Genomic DNA, 8,025 nt, shown 5'->3' with positions numbered 1-8,025 from the left:
GCACTGTGAAATGGAGATAGAATTGGATTTGAGATTCTAGAGAAAGCCTCAGAGTGCAACTGTCTACACAGTGGCACAGTGAACTCAAAAGAGCACCAGGGCTCAAGCGGCATCAGTCACTCCATTCCTTATAGCTCTGCCTTGTGCTGTCTTCTCTCATAGACAGAGAGGAGATGTTGAACTCATGCTTTCCTGTCCACAAGTGAAGAGTTTATAGTCAGTAGTTGTAATCTCAAGTCAGTAAACTTAAATTAACATGGCAACAAAGGATGCAAATGTGCCTATGAAAACAGTGCTGGAATAATTGTGCAAAGGTTCATTTGAAAGCAATCTTTGAATGGCAAGTGTCATCTGAAAATGATATGTAAAAAAGAAAAAATGAGATTGATATGCTTGTATAGTAATGACTTGTTTAAAAATAGTGGACCAATATCAATTTGCTCTTCATTTCTGCTCTCTAATACCATTTTCACTTTAAAGAGATGTTTTCAGATCTTTTTGCTCTCTGGAAGGAACAAGGCTGGTCATAAGATTAGAAATGTGATCATTTTACTGAACACAGAGGAAAGACCTATAGTTTTTTCATGCCTTAGAGCTGGCAGAGGAAAAAATAGAATTCAAACTCTTCATCAACTGTTGCTAATTCATAATTTTCTGATGAGATTGGAATGAGCTGTGCAGAGGGGATGCAGCCTCCGTAACAACAGCCTTTCAGACCACTCCAGTCTCAGTTGTCCTATTTCATCCTCTGAGATCTTCCTAGAGAGCTCAGACAACCAAAACAATATGGCCAATGAGAGAACACCAGGCTTTTTCTTAGACTTCAAAAACCATTCCCAGATCCCATTTATAAAAGCAACAACTCCATAAACATTTCTTAATATTTTAGATAATCTTTATGGAATAAAAATCTATTTATAGAATGTATCAGAAAGTTAAAAAAATTGTATGAATAATTGATACCCAGAAATTATTTGATAAAAATTCTGTTTCCAACTTAAAACTTTAGAACTAGAATACTTTTCAAAAACATATTTCTTAGTTGTAGGTGGACATAGTACCTTTATTTTATTTTTATGTGGTGCTGAGGATAGAACCCAGTGCCTCACGAGTGATAGGTGAGCACTACCACTGAGCCACAACCCCAGCCAGTGGAACTAGAATACTTTCTTAAGTCAAAAAGCAGTTCTGTTCCAAAATAGCAGCTAAAGCCTACTCAGTGGAGAAATAACTAAAAGCACTTCTAGTTAATTGTGGGAATAAATTCAGGAATCTCACGTACATCATCATCAACTGCTTTATCATAGCAGTTCTGGACAGTGAGCTACAATTGGAACAGAAATGACAGGGATTGGTATTGGAATAGAAAAGAGAATTATTATTATACCCTAAACATATTTTTGCATAAATAGCAAGGATAGAATATTTACTAATCCCTAATCTATTATGAAATAAAAATTTGGGGTGGCCATTGTTTTGAACTGAGCTCTTTCTTGCACTATGCCCAACAGACCAGACCAGAACAGAATGGAGTCACTTTATCAAACTGAACTCTAAAACAGACCAGTTATCCCTAAACAAAAATCTCCCAGGGACCTATCAGAAGGGTTCAGTTTACCTGAGTTGGCATGATAAGGAAGTCCCCTCTGTTTAAACTCTATGAGAAAATAACTTTCTAACAACCAATTTGTTTATTCTTGTGTGTTTCTGCTTTCTTTAGCTCTTTTCTGTTTACAAATCCTGCCTCTTCTGCTTGCCTTCCTGTATCTCTCTCTAATTTATGAATAAGATGCTGCTAATTCATAAATCATTATTAAAAACTAAGATGTTTGCATTAAGCTTGTTGAAAATTTTGATTTTTAATACTACCAAGACAGAGTCTCCGGTCAATGTCTTCTGTTCCTGTCAAAGAAAAGCCCCACATCACTGTCCATAGGTTGGGAAGGAGGCTTCACTCAGAACACAGAAGCCATCAAAAGTGAAATTCCACACTGCCCCAGCAGCACATCTACCAACCCTTGCTTAACTCCCATGCCTGCTTAATGGGTGTGCTGCACTTGTTTTTAACCATGGACAATCCCTTTGGCTCTGACACTTCTCACCTCTGACCTATTCAAGGACCACACTCTTGCACTTGTCTCCCCTCTTTGACATTGTGAAATTTGTCCTCTCTACCAGATCATTAGCAAACAATCACCGTGGGGACATCTTCTATCTCTAAAAGCCATATTGTGTCCTGACTTCACCTTCCAGCTTTTGCTCTATTGCTTAGCACCGACCCCCACCCTCCCTTTTCAGTAACATTCCTTTAAAAAGTTGTCCTTACTTACCATTTGCACTTCTTGACCTCCCTTGCTTTCTTGAACCCATGCCTGTCAAGTTTTGCCTCTTCCACTTCACTGCAACAGCTCTTGCCAAGGTCACCAACATCAGCTCCCACTGCAGCATACCAGGGGTCAATTCTCACTTCTTTCTCCATCTGTCAACAGCATCAGACTCAGCTGGATGCTCCCTGCTCTTGAATATTTCTTCAGGTAAGCAAGGCAACACCATTTCTCCTGGTTCTCCTCCTATCTCGTTAGCTATAATTTGTAGTTCTTTGTTGGATACTCCTCACCTTCTCATTCTCTAAATATTGAAGTGTCTCAGAAATCAGTTCTAAGGCCTTTTTTTCCACATACACACACTGCCTAGATAATATTCATATGGCATCAAATATTTTCTATATGCTGATTACTTTCAAATATCCCATATTCCGGAAGTTCTAAAATACACTTTTTATCACATTTTATTATATCTGAAATTGGGTTTTGTCATACAATTGTGTCACCTTGTCATCCAGACAGGAGTCATAAAATAGTTGTACTTTCCTAGACAAATATATAATTATATGTTTGCAAATTATTGATAAGATAAATAATCATATTTATGTGATAGCAACTATTCCCATAATTCAGCTAAGATGATTTATCTTATCAATAATTCAGCTGAATTATGGGAATAGTTGCTATTATATGGGCTGAAGCCACACACTAAACAATGCAGTTGAATGGAGAAAAATTGCCAAGTACCCAGAAAAGATGAAAGACATTTCAAGTACAAAAAGTCTGATTTCACTAATCTTCTGTCACATAGGACTATCATTAGGTGGTCAAACATCAGTTTTTCAGAAAATCTGAACATAATTGCTGAACTCTCAACATCATGTGACTAAATCAAGAGAAGAAAGTATGAATTAGAAAAATAGCATCAAAATTGCAGAGTGGATATTTGAGGCTTGGAATAAACTTCTGATAACAGTGGTTCCATTCTTAAGAAATACCACAATCACCAATGTTCTTGAGGACAGAGAATAATCATTGTGGTGCACATATCTTATTCTGTTGTTCACAGGTATTCATAATAAAGAGGAGTCAAATCTAAACCTAATGTAGATTGCAAGGTCATGATTTTGGCGGCCTTTCCAGGAAATGAACACATTTTGCATGCAGGAAGCACATGTATAATGGCAGCAGGAGGGCAGACTCTGGTAGTTCATTAATAGCCTCTTTTATTGGCTTCCTGGTTTACATGCCCTACACTGTGTACGTGAATAAATAGTTCCCTTCTTGCCTCTGAGTTTTGTCTTGTGACTGATTTTGGTCAACAGAATGTTAACAAATGTGATCCAAGGACAGGATTAAAAAAAAAAATATGATTTTGGCTTTCCTCAGTCTAATCCACTACATTGTTGGGTTCTTTGGAGGGAAGGATATGAGGCAGATAGAGGAGAGCTAGAATGCTTAGCTGCTGCAGCCACCTCAGCCAGCTCAGCTGTCCCACCTGAGACTGTCTTCAAATCAACCCACAACCATGTGAGAGAAACTTACCAGATCAGAATGTCTACTTGAACCCCTCATCGATTGCCTACCTGTATAGAGCTAAGTAACTCCAAAACGGCTAGGCTCAAACACTCTAGTTGGCATTGTGTGAGCAATGGAGTAAAGATACTGCTTTGATGCAGTGGTAGAATTAGGATCCATGGATGTAACCTACTGAAAAAACAGATTTGAATTCCAGCTGAGGGAGAGTCATCTAAGAAGCTGAAGGAAAGAATATAGATGGAATCTTCTTTTAATAATAATAATAATAATAATAATAAATGATAATAATTTAAGGGACTCCTACATGACATGACAGTTGTTATATCAGGTACATTACCTCAATCATCAAATGATCAAATATAAATATTGCAGCCAGTCTGAGAGGTTATTATCATGCCTGTTTTACTGATGAAGAAATTAAAAATCAGAGAGGGAGTATTCCCTACCTAAAACCAGATTAGGGTGTGGTATTAATTCCTACCAAAAAGAGGAGAATTTCTCTATCTATCTCTCCCCCTCTTCCTACCCCTCTCCCCCCCATCACAAGGGGTTGGCTTATGCAATTGTGAAGACTGGGTTTACAACTTGGAAATCCATAGGGCAGGCTGTCAGGAAGGGTGAGCTGGAACTATCAAGCATGAATTGATGCTATAATACACAGGCATGATTTTTGCCTCCAGGAAGTCTTAGTTCTGCCCCTCTGGCCTTTCAACAGAATGAATCAAGCCTACCCAGATTATCTGGGATAATCTTCCTTACTTAAACAGATTACAGACTTTAATCACATCCACAAAATACCTTCACAGCAACACCCAGATTAGTACTTGATTGGCCAACTGGAAACTACAGTCTAGCCAGGTTGGTACATAAAATTGACCATCACACCCATAGTCCTATCATCTTTAAGAAGCAGAACTGAGTCTGGAAAAGCCAGATCAAGATTTTGCCAAAGCCATTGCTCTCTCCAGGATATCACCTCACCCAATAGTCTAATAAGGTCTGCCTCTTCAAATTAGGTTCTCACTATTTGAAAAAAATAAGCTGCCTAACCATTTCTCAGAAATGGGGAAAGGTATTTTTTCTCAGGGTGGAGGTTCGATTGAAATCCATTCCGGTGCTGAAATTCAAGAGTCCTTTGGTTCAACAACACTAAGATTTGCTTAGTAGAGGCCTTTAGGGAGCCCACATTAGTATAGAAAGAATAACTTATAAAGGGCAATGTGTGAAGTAGGCATATTGATAGCATTTGATAAAGCTGCTTAAAAACAGTTTATTGTTTTATTTGAAAACATCTTTGCAATGTTATTAAAAAACACACCCGAGTAATCATAAAATTACTTAGGTAAATACTTAGGTAAAATTTACTTAGGTAAATAAAATTTAATTTATATTAATCTATAATTCTTTTTGAAATGATTATAATAAATAAATTTTTACAATATAACATTTAATATTATAACATAACTCTAATATTTTACTTACTGAAATTGATTGTGGTAGGCTAAATAATGGCCTTCTAAAGATACCCAGGTCCTAATCCCCAGAACATTTGAATATTACCTATCATGGTAATATTGAGGGGTTGAGGATTGAGGGTTGAGAATGTGATCAGCTAAGGGTCTCAGGTGGGGAGAACAGACTGAATCACATAGGTGGGCCCCTTGAAAACACAACCATCTTCATAGAAGGAATTCAAGAGGGATCAAAGCTGGAAGAGGAGATCAGAACAATGTGCTTTGAAGATAGAGAAAGTGAAGGAATACATATGGCCACCAAACCTGGAAAAGGCAAGGAAACAGAGCATCTCCTCAGATTCTTCAGAAGGAATCAGCCCTGCCAACACTTTGACATTAGCTCAGTGAAACTGACTTTGAATATCTTCCCTCCAGAACTGTAAGGGATTAAACTTGCTATTTTGAGCCACTAAGTTTGTGTTAGTGTGTCAGCAGCAACAGGAAACTAATATCTCATCAGAGGACTTAATTGGTAGTTATGTGCTCTAGGCTCAGTGATAGTGATAGGACAGCATTTGAAAGGCAAGTGACAAACACGGTTGTTGGCCAACACATCTTCCATATGTAACCTCCTTCTTCCAAGCTGGAGATGACCTTTGTTGGGAGACTATTCTCTGTGGGCCTCGTATATTTCTTTATGTCTGTATTTGTTTTGGATTGTCTTTTCAAAGATGCTTGTATAGAGAAGACTTTGGCAGATAAAGATAGTATCCCTCTCTGAGGTGGAAGACAGCTGTTTGCTATCCATGATAATAAAGGTGATGTTTTCCTCTAGAGCACAGGCTGGGCAGGCTTTCTAGAAACATCTTTTAAAAAATGAGGGTTTACAAATCCCAGGGTTTCTTGTTTGTGACACAAACCCATCATGTTCTCAGCATCAAGGGAACTGCCTTTGCATTTCCCCCATAGGACTTGGGGAATGGAGAGGAACAAGGGACATCAATGCAAACATAGGCCTCATCTTTTTTGCTATGTTGTGAGTAATAACCCAGAAGTCTCATGTCTTCTGCCCCCATCCATGAAACTGTGACAGACTAATTTGTTATCTTGCAAATAAGGTAAAACCTTTGCCATACAAGGTACTATTCACATGGTCTGGAGATTAGGACCCGGTTATCTATGGAAGGCCATTATTGAGCCTACCACAATCAACTTTCCTAGTTCATCTTAATGGTCTTCCAGACAGGGGTAACTAGAAATGAATAAAGAAGTCTGCTAAGGGTGCCTAAAAAGATGCTTTCTTGATTGTTCCATCAATATCCCCCTTTGTTCTTTCTGTAACTCAGACGTAATAAAGTCACAGCATCTATCTTACAACCATGGATCCAAAAATCAAACCAGTAAAGATGATAGAGTAGAAAGAAATATCCTGTATGCCTTAATGCATCTTTGAACAGAAAAACCAACACTAGACTACATATGCCTATATTGCTCTTTGAGTAAAGAGAACTGAACCCTATTTGTTTAATGTTAAACAGAGATTCTGTTAATCACAGTTGAAGGCATCTCAGATCAAAAGTGAAAAATATTGAGTTCTAACGGAATGTTTCATGCTGGCTATTTTCATAATAAAAATAGTTTTGTTATTTTAAAAGACAAAAGTATTTTTTTTACATATATTCAGACAAAATTGGAAGAACATAAAAATGAAGCAACAACTAATGCAATCTAACTACTAGTGACCACCACGAATTCGGCCTGGTGAATGTCTTAGAATACTCAGAATGGGTTGGTACTAGGATCAGGTTGTTTATGTTGGAACCCCAGTTCCATTACTCATTAGCTAAGACCTCAGGCAAGTTATTCAAATATTCCATGTATCACATCTCTGATTTGTAAAATGAATATAACAATAACACCTACCTTCTGAGAATTGCATTAGACAATATATATAGAACATTTTGGAATAGTTCTTTATACCTAGTAAGCACATGTTAAATGTGGCTAGTGCATCCTTCCATATTTTCACCTGTGAGCTCATGTGTATGCGTGCATGCATATATACATGTGCACAGGTAGGCATGTACACATATAAAAATTGAGATAGGACATCACCATGTATGTAACACTGTCATTTTTTTCTAATATTATGTCAGAGGCATGTTTCCATATCAACAAATATAAATCAGTATTGCAACTTTTGTTGGTTGTTGGCTTTCCAGTATGTATATAAGTTCTTTTACCAGACTCCTACTGATGATTGATTAGGCCTTGTAAAGTCTCCCCCTCTTTTAAATATTGCTGTGTTGAACATCTTCATATATCACTTTGCACATTATCATGGTATTTCTTTGGAATTATTTCTCAGACATATAAATTGTCAGGAGCATAACTCAGGATGGCACCAGAGGCATTTGCAAAAAGGAAAAATATAAATATCATTGAGGGACACCTGAACTTTTAAGTGCTTTTGTCAATTAAAATGAATAAGTCAAATGAAAGTAGCAGTCAAGACTTTCATCACTTATAACAAGAGTGTAAGTAAAAGTCTAGACTTAAGTATTGGTTCCCATGTTTCATTTTTCCATATAGGTGGATCAGGGCAGATAGAATGGTCTTGCTGTTGAGGGAGTACCAAACAAAGGCTTAAAGGAAACAGACTGTGTCGACCCAAAATATGCCTCTTTGACAGAAAAATTACTTTGTTC

This window comes from Marmota monax, unplaced genomic scaffold (assembly GCF_021218885.2).
Source record: "Marmota monax isolate L192 unplaced genomic scaffold, Marmota_monax_Labrador192_F-V1.1 WCK01_AAM20220418_F8-fsc00018, whole genome shotgun sequence".
Lineage (NCBI taxonomy): Eukaryota > Metazoa > Chordata > Mammalia > Rodentia > Sciuridae > Marmota > Marmota monax.
The sequence above is the reverse complement of the archived record's forward strand: the minus strand, read 5'-3'. Positions refer to the sequence as shown.